Source organism: Eretmochelys imbricata, chromosome 20 (assembly GCF_965152235.1).
Source record: "Eretmochelys imbricata isolate rEreImb1 chromosome 20, rEreImb1.hap1, whole genome shotgun sequence".
NCBI classification, from domain to species: domain Eukaryota; kingdom Metazoa; phylum Chordata; order Testudines; family Cheloniidae; genus Eretmochelys; species Eretmochelys imbricata.
In genome coordinates, this window is record NC_135591.1 from 14638427 (window position 1) to 14652260 (window position 13834).

The 13834-nt window shown below is 41.4% G+C and overlaps 1 protein-coding gene across 2 annotated transcripts in view; it reads left to right on the forward strand.

Annotated features, from left to right (window-relative positions):
* The window catches only part of LOC144277922 (cyclic AMP-dependent transcription factor ATF-7), a 93448-nt gene that overhangs the window by 14634 nt on the left and 64980 nt on the right, over positions 1-13834 (forward strand). Inside the window, exon 1 of one of the 2 annotated variants that reach the window (XM_077838943.1) lies at positions 12176-12492. The exons of the other annotated variant lie outside the window; for it this stretch is intronic. The gene's annotated coding sequence lies outside the window, so the exon portion shown is untranslated. Of the gene's footprint in view, positions 1-12175; positions 12493-13834 lie in introns of those variants that run through there. 2 annotated transcript variants of the gene reach the window in all.

Below are 13834 nucleotides of genomic sequence, written 5' to 3' on the forward strand. Positions count from 1 at the left end.
TATTTTATAAAAGCGGTTTTTAAGAAAACCCTTAAACCCCTTTGAAAAGAGTTGCCTATTTAAAGTGCTTGGGACAGCTGCAAACAGGTTCTCTGCTGAACTGCATATCAATGTAAGGATTTTTTTTTTTACCTGTAACTTTCTCATTTGCTTGCTATGAAGCTCTTTGTTTGATCTAAGCGTACTCCTTTTCTCTGAGCCTGTTCCTGCCTGTCTAAGTCTGATGTCCACAATGGATTTCAGCCTTGACTGCAACTGCTCCGTTCTATAGAGTACTTTTTATTTAACATAATCCTTTGTTCATACTAGTACATGTCCTGCAGTAATTCAGGAAAGAGTAATCCCATTGTACAGTTTGGGCTTCCTCAGGCTAAAGTCTCCTCTGTATTTGCTTGCTGCTAGCGCTAATCCTCTGGTTGTTCTCCCAGTATGTATCTGTGTGTCTCTTTCTGCCTCCACCTCCCCAGCCATTCCCTAATCCCTGTTTCTTAAAATTTAATTAAATGTTTAATATCTTGTCTGCACATAGTGCCTTTCATTTATGAAGGTTCCCCAGATGCTGTTTATGCACAACACAAGTGATAGATATATACAGCCTCTGTGGGAGGGAGGCCAGTAGCCAGTTGGTTCATAGCACCCCTGGATAAGAGTATGAGGAGGGGAAATTTTGACCAAGGACATCTGGGCAACTCCCTACTTCTAGAAAAAGTGCCTAAGGATCTCTAAAGTCCCTGTTGAGGACACACAACTGGAGTTTCTAGTCTCCTCCTCAAATACAGTTCTTTGGAAGGGTGAAGGGCTAAGCCAGCCCTCCTAAGATATAAAATTGTAGTCTTAGGCCTGGTCTAAATCTAAAAATTAGATCAACCTAGCTGTGTCACTCAGGACTGTGAAAAATTTCACACTGTGGTTAGGTCAACCTAACCCGTGGTGTAGATGCAGGTAGGTTGATAGAGGAATTCTTTCATTGACCTAGCTACCGCCCCTTGGAGAGGTGGATTAACTACAGTGACAGAAGTGTTTTTTCCATCAATGTAGGCAGTGTCTATAGTACAGTGTTACCGCAGCATAGCTGCAGCACTTGAGCGGTTCCACTGTAGCGCTTGTAATGTAGACATGGCCTGAATGTCCCTCGTTAGGTGTCTCAAAGCCAGTGCTTAAACCTTCTAAACTGTCCCTTCCATAAATACAGTGTTTAAGCAGTTACATTTGTTCTTGACTCCCCTCAGTTCTCCAACTTTCTAGAATTGTATGCTGCAATTAGAATAATAAATTCACATTAAAATACCTGTTTTGCATCATTGATTCACAAAAATGAAACCAACTTTTTATTGAGAAAAAAACCATTGCTAAAACTGCCTCATATAAATATGATATACAGGGAATGAAGTTTATAATTGTACCTGTATTCATTCAAAACAAACTCTCAACCCAGTCATACCTGCAGCGTGCCCTAATTTGAAGGGCTTAGTTTAATTTATGGCCAGATTTCACTCTTAGCACATTCTTCCTTCCCACATTCACATAGGAAAAAGAAAGTTGTTAGAAGTATATCTTACAGTTCATTCTTCTGTTTCTTTCAGCTTTTCCCCACTGATTAAATCCCACTGGGTCTTGCTCACACATTTAGGGTTTAAGTGATTTCCATACTCGGGATTGGATTTCCCCCAGGTCAGACTGGCATGACCCTTTGGAATTTTTCACCTTCCTCTGGAGCAGGGGTGGCCAACCTGAGCCTGAGAAGGAGCCAGAACTTATCAATGTGCCTTGCCAAAAAGCCACAGTAACACGTCAGCAGCCCCCCATCAGCTCCCAGCGCCTCCCACACACCAGCAACTCTGCTGATCAACGCCTACCCCTCCCTCCCCGCACCTCCTGATCAGCTGCTTCCTGGTGTGTAGGAGGCTCGGGGGTGGGGGAGGAGCAAGGGCGTGGCAGGCTCAGGGGAAGGGGTGGAGTGGGGGCAGGGCCTGTGACAGAGCCAGGGGTTGAGCAGTGAGCACCCCCCAGCACACTGGAAAGTTGGCGCCTATAGCTCCAGCCCCGGAGTCGGTGCCTATACAAGGAGCCTCATATTAACTTCTGAAGAGCCCCATGTGTCTCTGGAGTCACACATTAGCCACCCCTGCTCTAGAGCATGGGGTGCAGATCACATGGTAGGATCACCTGCATATATCTCACCTAATCAGTTCCCTGCCATTGTGCGGGCCTCTGGCGTTGGTACAGCTTGGTCTTTCCTGTTCTTTGCCCGTGGCACACAATAGTTGAATCTCCGGAGAGCTGTACTACTTTGGTCTAATTCTGATTGTTGGAGTTGGTGTGGGGGTGGCTGTGTGGCGGTTAGCAGCCTGTGACATACAGGCAGTCAGACTAGATAATCTGGTGATCCCTTCTGGCATTAAACTGGTGATAAAGCTTCCAGCAAGCAGGTCTCTAAGGCCTGGTCTGCAGTTTTATATTGATATAACAATTTCAGTTAAGGGTGTGTGATGGTTGCTTTACTGACATAGTTAAATTGGTTCAGCACAGACATGTTTGTACTGGTGTAAAAGGTGCCTTATGTATCCTCTAAATGTACAGGAATAAGTTATACCAGTGTCTATAACTGTGTCCACACTTGGGAAGGATTGTACTGATCTAGTTAAAACCCCAAAATTTTTGTGTGTAGAAAAGCACTTGTTGAGATCTAGGCTGTTAAGACTAGTGGGCCCCAGGCATTCTTGTAATAACAGTAGTCACTGGCAGTGTACAGTGCAACAATATAGCGATATTTCATTTTTCATGCAAACAGTGTTGCCCAACATTCTACAGCGTTAAATCATGACCAGAGCATTTCCATCCTGGTACTGAGGCATGAGAGGGAGAAGGATGTTCTTAGCGAAGATTTGATGAGATGGAGAGATACAAGGAAGCTTTTCTAAGTGGCAGGAGCTGTGTAGGTTCTTGTATTGTACTCATCACCATAGTATCTGAGGGCCTTCCAGTAGTAGATTAAGTAATGTGACTAAAATGTTTGTTCTCTTATCCTTTCCCCAGGCGGGAGAAGTATGTGCAGTTGAGTGTTCTGTTCTGGAAAGTTTTAAACACCCACCCACCCTCCTTAGAGAAGGCAAGGTCAAAGATCTGCCTGGTATTTAGAGTGGAAGGTGGTGAGGTTTGTGATGGTAGTTCCTGTGAGAATTCATTCCACAGTCTAGAGCTGGTTCCCAAGAAAGCTCTGTCTCCTGCAAATTCAGGCTTTATCTTTAATGTTGAAAGTTCCATTGTGCCAGAGAACAAAGTTGTTGACTAGTCTTCATTACAGATATAACCAATTAGTTCATTTTATCATCCATTTATCATTGTGTCAACAGACTTAGGCTGTAGTGTAGACATAGCCTATGTCAGCATAATTTATGTCACTTGGATGTGAATAAACCACCCCCCTGAGTGTCATAAGTTACACCGACATAAGCACTCGTGTGCACAGCTCCTGTGTTGTCAGGAGAGCTTCTCCTGCCGACATAGCTTCTGCCACTCGCAGAGGTGGGTTTTTATGCCAACGGGAGAGTTCTCTCCCTTCCGCATACAGCGTCTTCACCAGATGTGGTGCAGCTGTATCTGTACAGCTATAGCACTGTACGTTATAGACATGGCCTTAGTCATTGCATGCATTTTTATGATTTATGCATGCATGGGTAATTGTAACTTTACTTATTGCTTTTAATAAAATTTGTAGTACAGATAAGTCATTGTACATGGATAGCGACCCCACACATACTTGGACTTCGTGTGTTCCTAGAGTCTCCAAATTTGAAAAAAGCACCAGAGGTGGTGATCTCTCTGAGCTTGAAACTGTAGCAAGAAAAGCTGAACCCATGGTGGTAGTTAACAAATTACTAAATTCAATTTAAATACAATAAAAAAGCTACATGGAGCTGTCAGCTATCGTTTCGCTACCCTGACCCCAGACCACTGAAAATAAGGACACAGCGTAGACATTACCTTATTTTGTTGATTTGAGGTGATACTCTGAGAACTTGATTTGATACTCACTGGGAAGCCAGCGGAGGACAGGGTTGATGTGTTTGCAGTATCCCGTGTTGCTGAGAGTGCTTCAGCGTTCTGTACCATTGGAGTTCTGTAGCACTGAAGACTTCATGCCCAGATCTATTGTATAGCTGTAGTCCAGCCAAGAGGTGATGAAGGTGTGACTAAATGAAGCCAGATGGAGTCTTCTAGACAACGAGAGAGAGCAGAAAGGAGACAATATTGTGTCTGCAAACTCTTCAAAAAGTTTTCATCTGCCCACCAGCATTACCTCTGTCTTCCTCAGGTTCAGTTTCAACCAGCTGTTCTTCATCCATGAGCTGATCTTGTTCAAACTCTGGGCTATCTGGTCTCGGTAATGGAGTGGTCATATGTGATGACAGGTAGAGTTCTGTCATCTGCCTATTCTTGGTATGACAGGTAGTCCAAGTCCTCTGACCAGTTCATCTAGTGGCTGCATGTAGATGTTGAATAAGACCAGAGAAAGAATTAATTCTTATGGGACTCCACAAGTGAGGGGTCTAGTAGTGGAACTGCTGTTTCCCATCATCACTTGTTGGGTGCTTCCCTCCAGGAAGAATTCAAACCATTTTAGCGTATTATCCTGGACCCCTGCCACACCTCTCATGGTTGACAGTGTTGAGAGCTGCAGAGAGGTCCAGGAGGATGAGAATGACCATCTGCCCTCTGTCCGTTAACAGGAGACCATCTGTTAAGCCACCAGTTCCAGGTCCTGGACTGAATCCAGATTTTCTGGTCTAGGATTTTAACTTCAATTAAATGAGCTTGAAGTTGGCCTTTGGGTAGCTTCTCTGAGCTTGCTCAGGAATGGAATTTGATACTGGGCGGTCGTTGGCCAGAATCAATGTATCCAGATTGGTTTCTTCATTGTTGGTCATGCTATTGTGTGCTTAAAGGAGAAAGGGAAGATTCCTTCCTTGAATGGCGCATTAGGTATTTTGATCATGAGTGGCTCCGGTTGCTCATGATTCTCCTTCACAAGCCAGGAAGGGCATGGGTCAGATGCACAAGCCCTGGGCTGAGAATCCTATAGATTGGGGAGTCAGAGGAGTGCTTCAGGGTTGGGGGTATGTGGCATTTGTACATATGAAAAGAAAGTTGTCTTCTGTACAACTATCCACCAAGCATTAGATTGTAGTCCCCCTCACAACAACTATGATGTTGCCAGCAAAAACCACTGACTCGCTCTGTGACTGTGGGCAAATGACTTAAACTCCCTGCCTTGGTTTTCCCATCTGTAAAACCTGGATATATATTGAAAGCACTTTATAGATCCCATATTCGGAGAGGCTTAGTTATTTCACACTTACAAGAAAAATAAAAAAAATACAGAAACCATGATATATGAGAAACTGTTCCCACATAGAACAGCTTCTTAAATGGTTTCCATGAGATGCCAGCATGTTTTTAGGGGGTGAATTTTCCTTGTGGCAGACTGGCCTTTCATTCCTGTTGTCAATAAGTTCTATACATCTAATTTCCTGTGAAGCCCTGTTTAAATTTTTCCCGTAAGGGACTGTCTAGAATAGGATAAAATGTTTTGTTTTTGTGTTTTAATGAGTTAGCGAACACATTTTGCGACTACTTCAGTCTGTGGTCTGAAATAAAGTGGGAAATTTAGCACTTGGTTGTGCTAATGTCCAAATTCATGACTGATTAGCAGCACTTCCTGTAGACCTAGAATCATACAGTTGTAGGACTGGAATGGAACTCAAGAGGTCATCTAGTCCAGTCTCCTGCACTCGTGGCAGAACTAAGTATTATCTCTAGACTATCCCTGACAGGTGTTTGTCTAACCTGCTCTTAGAAATCTCCAATGATGGAGATTTCACAACCTCCCTAGGCAATTTATTCCAGTGCTTAACCACTCTGACGGGAAGTTTTTCCTAATCCAACCTGAACTGTCCTTACTGCAATTTAAGCCCATTGCTTCTTGTCCTATCCTCTGAGCTTAAGGAGAATAATTTTTCTCCCTACTCCTTGTAACAGCCTTTTAATGTACTTGAAAACTGTTTCAGAGTAACAGCCGTGTTAGTCTGTATTCGCAAAAAGAAAAGGAGTACTTGTGGCACCTTAGAGACTAACCAATTTATTTGAGCATGAGCTTTCGTGAGCTACAGCTCACTTCATCGGATCCGATGAAGTGAGCTGTAGCTCACGAAAGCTCATACTCAAATAAATTGGTTAGTCTCTAAGGTGCCACAAGTACTCCTTTTCTTTTTGCGAATACAGACTAACACGGCTGTTACTCTGAAACCTTTCAGAAGCCTGACTTTTGTCATGCGTATCTCACTTAAATTGCTTGCTTACAAAATCAAAGTGTCACAGCACACTATTACTGAAAAACTGCTTACTGTATCATTTTTACCATGTAATTATAAAATAAATCAATTGGAAGTATTATACTTACTTTTTTCAGTATATAATATATAGAGAGCAGTATAAACAAGTAATTGTATGAAATTTAAGTTTGTACTGACTTCGCTAGTGCTTTTTACGTAGCCTGTTGTAAAACTAGGCAAATATCTATATGAGTTGATGTACCCCCGGAAGACCTGTGTACCCCCAGGGGTACACGAACTACTGGTGTAAACAATGTTCGACAAGATTGTTTCGGTTAATTGTGCTCTAGCTTAAGCAGAGTCTAGCAACAATGTAAATTGACTTATTCAGTTTTAAAGGTGTTAAATTCTGTCTGCACAGGTATTGGAGGAGTGCTTAATCCATTAAAGCTAACTTAATTGAAAAACACACACCTTTTTTGACCAATGTAGACAAGGACAAAAGTACTTTTTTCTTTAACTTCACATATGATGGTTTGTATATAGTTAGCTTCACTGTTTCCTAAATTTTTGTGTGAGTGTTTCACAGCAAAATGGTAAAGAATTATTTTTTTAGATAAAATCATGGTTGTAAAACCACTGAAACAACTACTAAGGGAACTCAGCACCTGGGGTTTTATCTGAAACAGCTTTCAACTACTTGGAAGTGAGAGGGATGTGCAGGGTGGCAGGGGAATTCACTGATCGCATTGTGGGAGGCCAGGGATGTACATGGGACGGGGGCAAGTTATGTGCAGGGGATCCTGTGTGGGGAGACAGGCTATGGCCTTGAATAGGGAGCACCCAATCCTTATTCCTCTGACTCCCTTGCATCGTGACTCAACCCCATTCCCTCTTCACAGAACCTACCATTTCCCCACTTTCCCATTTCTGTCTGCCTTCATTGTGAGGCATACAGACATTTCTTTTCTTTGGGGCAAAAACAATTAACACAACAACCTCTGAAGCAAAGTAGGAAGCAAAGCAGACATCTGAAAAACCTGTGTAGTCTATGTTCTCAGAACTATATAACTTTACTCAACCCCCACCTAAAAATTGTATTGATGTAGCAATCAGTGGCCATGTCTACACTACTGGCTAAATGAGCACTGCTGTAATGTTGATTTAGTGGGTCTGGTGAGGACACACTGAGTCGATGGGAGAGTGCTCTGCTGTTGACTTCTGTACTTCACCTCCTAAAGAGGCAGAAGCTATGTTGATGGAAGAGTGTCTCCCATCAACATAGCATGTTGTAGCGACCACTGTAAGTCGACCTAAGTTATGTCTACTTCAGTTACGTAATTTATGTAACTGAACTAGCGTAACTTAGATCGACTTACAGTATTAGTGTATACCAGCCCTGAAATATAGACAAGGTGAACAATGAGAAGAGTTGTCCAGAGCCAACCAAGGCTAGCTGCAGCTGTGTTTTAAAAAGACCTACCTCTTCCCTTGTTCATGAGTATTGGGAGATAAAGTGGGGACCTGAGCACGGGACCCGGAGTAGAATTCTAATTCCTTGGGCAAAACTCTTAACCTCTCCGCCTTTCCCCCTCCCCCAATAAAGGCTTGTCTACACTAGGATTCGTCACAGCCAGGTAACATGTTAACATGCAGCTTGCCCTGTCTACACAAGTTTTCAAACACATTAGTTAAAATGTTTTAGCTAACATTTTTTTACAAATATACCTTTGCATCCTAGTTTAGACATGTTCCTTAAAATGGGAGAACACATTCCTCACGTGGGTGTTGCTAGGATTAACACATTTCTTTAAAGTGCTTTGAAGATATAACCTACAGTACTACAAAAGTGCTAAGCATGAGAGTTTGTTTAGCTCCTGTCAAGCTATATCAAAGCCTTTAGGACTGTTAATGTCACTTATGTGAGGGAATTTCCTCCCTCCAAGGCTGTCTCGCAGGTTCTTGTGCTGCATTTGCTGTGTCTGTCTGTCCTACTGTAGATTTTCAGGGGTGGGATGTCAAATGCTTCAGAAGTGATCCAGTTCCAAAGCAAGTCTGTGTGGTGGTATAGGTATGTCCTATTGTGATTCACGATCTGATACTTCGATTTGGTTGACTTTTTCTAGTTCCTAACATTTTTAAAAAACTTTTGGCAAGATGAGTTATTCAAGCACATTTTGGTTGGGCCTCGTGACTGAATTATAGTGTATTAAGTAATCACGGTATGGCAGACAGACAAAATAGGTACACCTGTACCAAAACATTTACACTCCTGACTCTGAATTTTTGGAAAATCTAAATATAGTTGAATCTTTCTAATTCTCACTCTACTAATCCACAAATCTAATAATTCTTCCAAAAATCCCAATGGTCTACCTTGAAATTCCTGAAAATATAATATGAATGTTTGGGAGGTCTTCATTTAATAACCCTTCATTATTCACAAAATATATTTCAATATGGCAAGCAGTAAAGTATTTTTATATTACACATATCAAATACATGAGCGGAGTGCACTTTGTGATGCAGTTGTGTGTTTGTTATCTTTGCTGTATTGTGTTAATGTGCAAGGAGTCTCTCAATCATTATTTTGATTTAGGAAGGTTTTGCTTTGTTAAATTTCCTTGTGTAGCCAAATTTATAACTTTATTATCTAGTGTAAAAAAGTAGTTAATGTAGTGGTAATACTCCTCATGCACAATTCTCAAAGTGTTTACAAAGGTGGGTAAGCATCAATTCCACTTCTCAGCTGGAGAAACTGAGAAACATGGTGGGGAAGTGACTTGCCCAAGGTCACAGAGCAAGTCAGTGGCAGAGCTTGGAATTGGGCCCCAGTTGTAAGCTCCTTGGAGTCAGGGTTGTGCCTTATTTCTGTTTGGAAAGTGTCTGGCTCATCGTCAATATTATCAGGAACACACATCTTCTGTGTAAGCCTGATATTGAATGGATGACATGGCCTTCTGGCATGTTCAGAAACCATTTTAAATTATTTTTCTCATTCATCTCTGTATCAAAAATAACAAACAGTCTCTAAGAATGGAGAGCCATATATTTCACAGAAAAAATGCCCACAATTCAGCATTGATTTTTGCAAACTTTGAATTTTTTGGATGAACCATTCTAGAGAAGGGTGAGGTATTATACTGTTGTCTACACTCCTCTTGTGAAAAGAAAAGGAGTACTTGTGGCACCTTAGAGACTAACCAATTTATTTCATCGGATGCATCCGATGAAGTGAGCTGTAGCTCACGAAAGCTCATGCTCAAATAAATTGGTTAGTCTCTAAGGTGCCACAAGTACTCCTTTTCTTTTTGCGAATACAGACTAACACGGCTGTTACTCTGAAACTCCTCTTGTGAAGATTCATAAATCCTTTTGTGACACTGTAATGGTCTTGCTCTAGAAATGATGATATTTAAGTTGTTGACTGTCAGTGGGGGAATAAGCACCTTTAAGGAACAGGAAAAACTCAGAAACAAAGCCATTGTTTTCATATACTACTTAAGGATCTGAGGGGTGGGAATAGGAAAATATACAGGCTCTGGAAGCAGAAGCTTTTTCTCAGTAGAATGTTGGGGTCCCCCCCAAACTTTCCATGAGGTAGCAGATGCTCTTCAGAAGTGCACTGACAGAATTTTAAAGAATGATTCAATAATCTAATTCTTTGCTTTACGTTGCATTTTCAAACATGCTAAAAATAATCAAAACAGCAAAATATGGTCCTGGGGCTGTGGGAAAAGAAATAAAAATGCTGTTCTCCCAGTATCCAATCATTTGATTGTTCTGCCTTTTTTCTTAAGAATAGAGTTTATTGAAGCAATTTATCCTGACTAAGTGTGATATAAATCTCTGTACATGTATTTACATGCCGGTTATTGTTCTTAGTGAGTGAGCAGTTAATAGTTTTTGAGGGACAAAATGAATCCTCCTAATATCTTGCAAGATCAGTTAACTGCAATTCTCATAGCGCACAAGTCTCAAATTTTTAAACAGAGCTGCTTGTTACACTGTCAGAAGTGTCTGGGGGGGAAACCTGAAATGTTGTTTTTTTGTTTTGTTATTTTTTGCCCCCCCTCCCCCCCCAGTTTTGATTAGTTTTATCAAGCCCCAAGAGTGTCTGCTGATCCATTTTTTAAAATGTCTTAAACAGCTTTTACGTGAACTGGAAGCATAAATACCAAATGAAGAGAGAACCAAAATCTTAAGTATTGGTGGAGGAAACAAGCTGTTTGTGACAGATGTTTGACATTACATTAATTAAAAGTAAGGATTTTTGCCTTGTAAATTAGAGCAGCCCTTCCTATTATCCTGCAAATATAATAGAATTTATTAGAAAAAATAAAATCACTTCTCCTCCTAGCTAAGTACACCATGCCGCTCCATTTAAAACCCCAAACTGTGTTAAAGTTTTGACTTTATAACCATCTTCACCCTTTCACCAGTCAGTAGCTTCACCATTTTTTAAGGCGGATTTTTGCAAAACTTGAAAGGATAACTAATGCCACCTTTCATCCATTCCTTGTCTGCCATTCACCTGTTATCACAACATGATTGTTCTTTCTTCAATGGTTTAATAGCTCCAAAACCTGCTGTTTAAAATTGCTGATGAAATTCACCACTGGACTGACAGAGGACTTCATTCCCCGTGGCTGTCTTGACAATGCAATCTCCCCTCGTACACTGCCTCACCAGTGTACCTAACCCCTAGCCCTCTATGTGAGGGGAGCATAGTCTCCATAGGCATACAATCCTTGGTACTGAGATTGACAGCTTGAAGATTTGGCAATCATAGCAGTTTACATCTTCAAAGTGCTGTTTTAAACATTAATTGTTAACCACCCTTTCTTCACAGAGTGTATCTCCTTTTACAAATGGAGAAATTGAGGCATGAAGATGGGAATCAACTTGTCAAAGACCACACAAGTCATTGTCTAACCAGGGATTAGAAATCTGGAATACCTGACATGCAGTTTTGGGTTGAGTCTTATAGACCACACTAAAATGGTTACTGACCTAATGTCTGGAGGTACTGAGGGGTCTTAGGACCAACATGCAGTCCAATGTCCTTTCTGTTTGTAAAAACCAGCTGGATATACTGGGACTATGCTTGGTGGATACCATTACATCCTTTTGGGAGAACAGGGTATCCGCTTCCTTTGAATAGACAATTGTTAGGTCTTGTCTTAGTATACCATCTTTTGATACTGATAGTCCTGCCAAATTACCATCCTGTTCCAAACTTTACCCTCTTCTGGGAAAGGTGGTGACAAAGCAATTCTAGCAAGATTTGGAGGGAGTCTTAACTTTTCCTTCACTCCAGTTAGATTTCCAATCTGGTTATGGTACAGAAACAGCATCCGTTGCATTACCCATCTAAAGGAAGAAATCAAAGATAAATTTACAATGTTGGCTCTTTTAGATCCATCTACTTCCTTTGATACAGCTGACTGCAAGGTTCTGGGGTGATGGTTCTGGTCCTTAGCTGGGGCTGATGGAGTTTGTCTGGTCACTTTGCTCCTTTCTTTCTAGATTTCAGAGAATTGTTTTGAGTGAATGAGCATGGGGCAGACACGCATGTTACTGCAGCATCTGACCTTGACATTCCTCCTGTTTGAAGACTTCGTATACACGTTAGTTCTTAAAGAAGCATGGACTTACCCTGCTTTCAATATGCTGTTGATAACACCCATATCTATATCTCTGTTTTGTGGGGTCATCTGATGCATATGAGTGATTTTACCCAATGCCTGAATGAGATTAGGCGTAGAACGAGGGCTAGATGGTTGAAGATCAGTCTGGAGAAGATTGTGGTGATGTTTCTACGCTTTGGTTAGCAACTCAAAGAAGTGGTGGAGATCAGCCCCCTTGATTTGAGGGAGTTCACTTGCCTTTTGGTTTCTCAAGTTAACAATTTGAGGTCTGAGTTGGAAGCTTAGACAGATGTGGCCGAGACTGGTTTGTCGTCTTCTCTCCCCCCCCAGTCTGCGCTTGTTGAGGCTTTTGACATATTTTAGATACTCCTCTTGCTGTTATCTACCATGCCTTTGCCATGTCGAGATTAGATCACTGTCAGGAGCTCTCTAGGCCATAATCTTCAGATCCATGAGAAAACTCCTGCTTCATGCTGTGATGGGGCTCCAGGATCTATATTAATTTACAGGTACAATTTAAGATGTTACTGTTGATTTATAAAGTCCTAAGCGTTTGTGTTCCAGCTGCGTCTCTTGTGGGGGTTTTCTGATCAGTAGATGCCTCTGAGCTGATAGTCCTGTGGTTTCTGAGGGAGGGATTGCTAGCAGGGCATTTTCTGTGAGGGGCCATTGCATTGGAACTGTTCTCCTTCCCCAACCACAAACGAAATCCCAAGCCAGTTTGCTTCTTCTAGGATCTTTGGAGCTTGTTAACCTTCAGTGCACTCTGCAAGGCCCATTTAACTTTCTCTGAGTTTTCTGGGAGGTGTGTGGGGGCTAATATTTGTGGTTAGCCTTATTTATGTGCAAATTATGAAGCACCCTTGTTGTCAGTCCATTATATTTTTGTTTGGAGGCTATTTACCCATTGTTTTTTCATGTTTATATAGGGCCTAGAGTTCATTTGCTTAATAAATCTAAACATGGTCCAAATTGTGATAGAAGACTTTGTAGATACCCTTTAGAAAGATCAGAATTGCAATCCACTCATTTCACACGGGCTGCTAAACAGCTATTGATGGGAACAGTTTTTAGCCAGGACCAACTTGGGCCAGATTTGATCAAGCACTCTAGGGAGAGAAAAGCACCACATCTCATCAGTCCTTTCAGATATGCTATTACTTTACACCCCTAAGCCATCTTTAGCTCCAATTAAAATGCAAACTTCTCCCCCAACCCACCACATCTCTCTCCCCCCACCCCGTCTTGTTTTGTTGCACCACTAGAGTACTTTCCATATAGTTCCGAAAAATAACTCTCTCCACCCTCTCAGTGCTACTGAGGTGTTTTTACATGGTTAGAAATTTTAAAATCTAAACAAAAAAGTGTGTGTTGTTTTTTATGAACTAATTTTGGCTGCATCCTGGTTCCATTTCTGTTCTTGGCTCCAGTGATGCATGTCGGCTTTCTACAGCCAAGAGCGTAACTGAGAGAGAGAGGCTAGAAGCAACATGAACAGTCAGGACACGTTCACACAGTAAACCCCCTGAAGAGATAACATTTTCTTTATTATAGCTTTTTAAAATCTAGCTATAAAAATATCAGTGGGTGGATGGAACCATTATTTCTAGAATTTGAGGTGGTGGGGGTTACTTTATTTACTCTTATTTTTTATTAATAAGAATAGCTTCACTTGTAGCGTAATAGGACAGAGTGCTTTGTTATCCTTGGCTATAATCTGTGATAAACTACCCTTGCCATCAGCCATGTAGTTTACCCACTAGGGAGCCAGATTATTGCCTTGTAAAATGGAGGCACCACTCCTATAATCCCTTAATTAATTAAATGACAAATTTTAGTTCTCTCCCATTG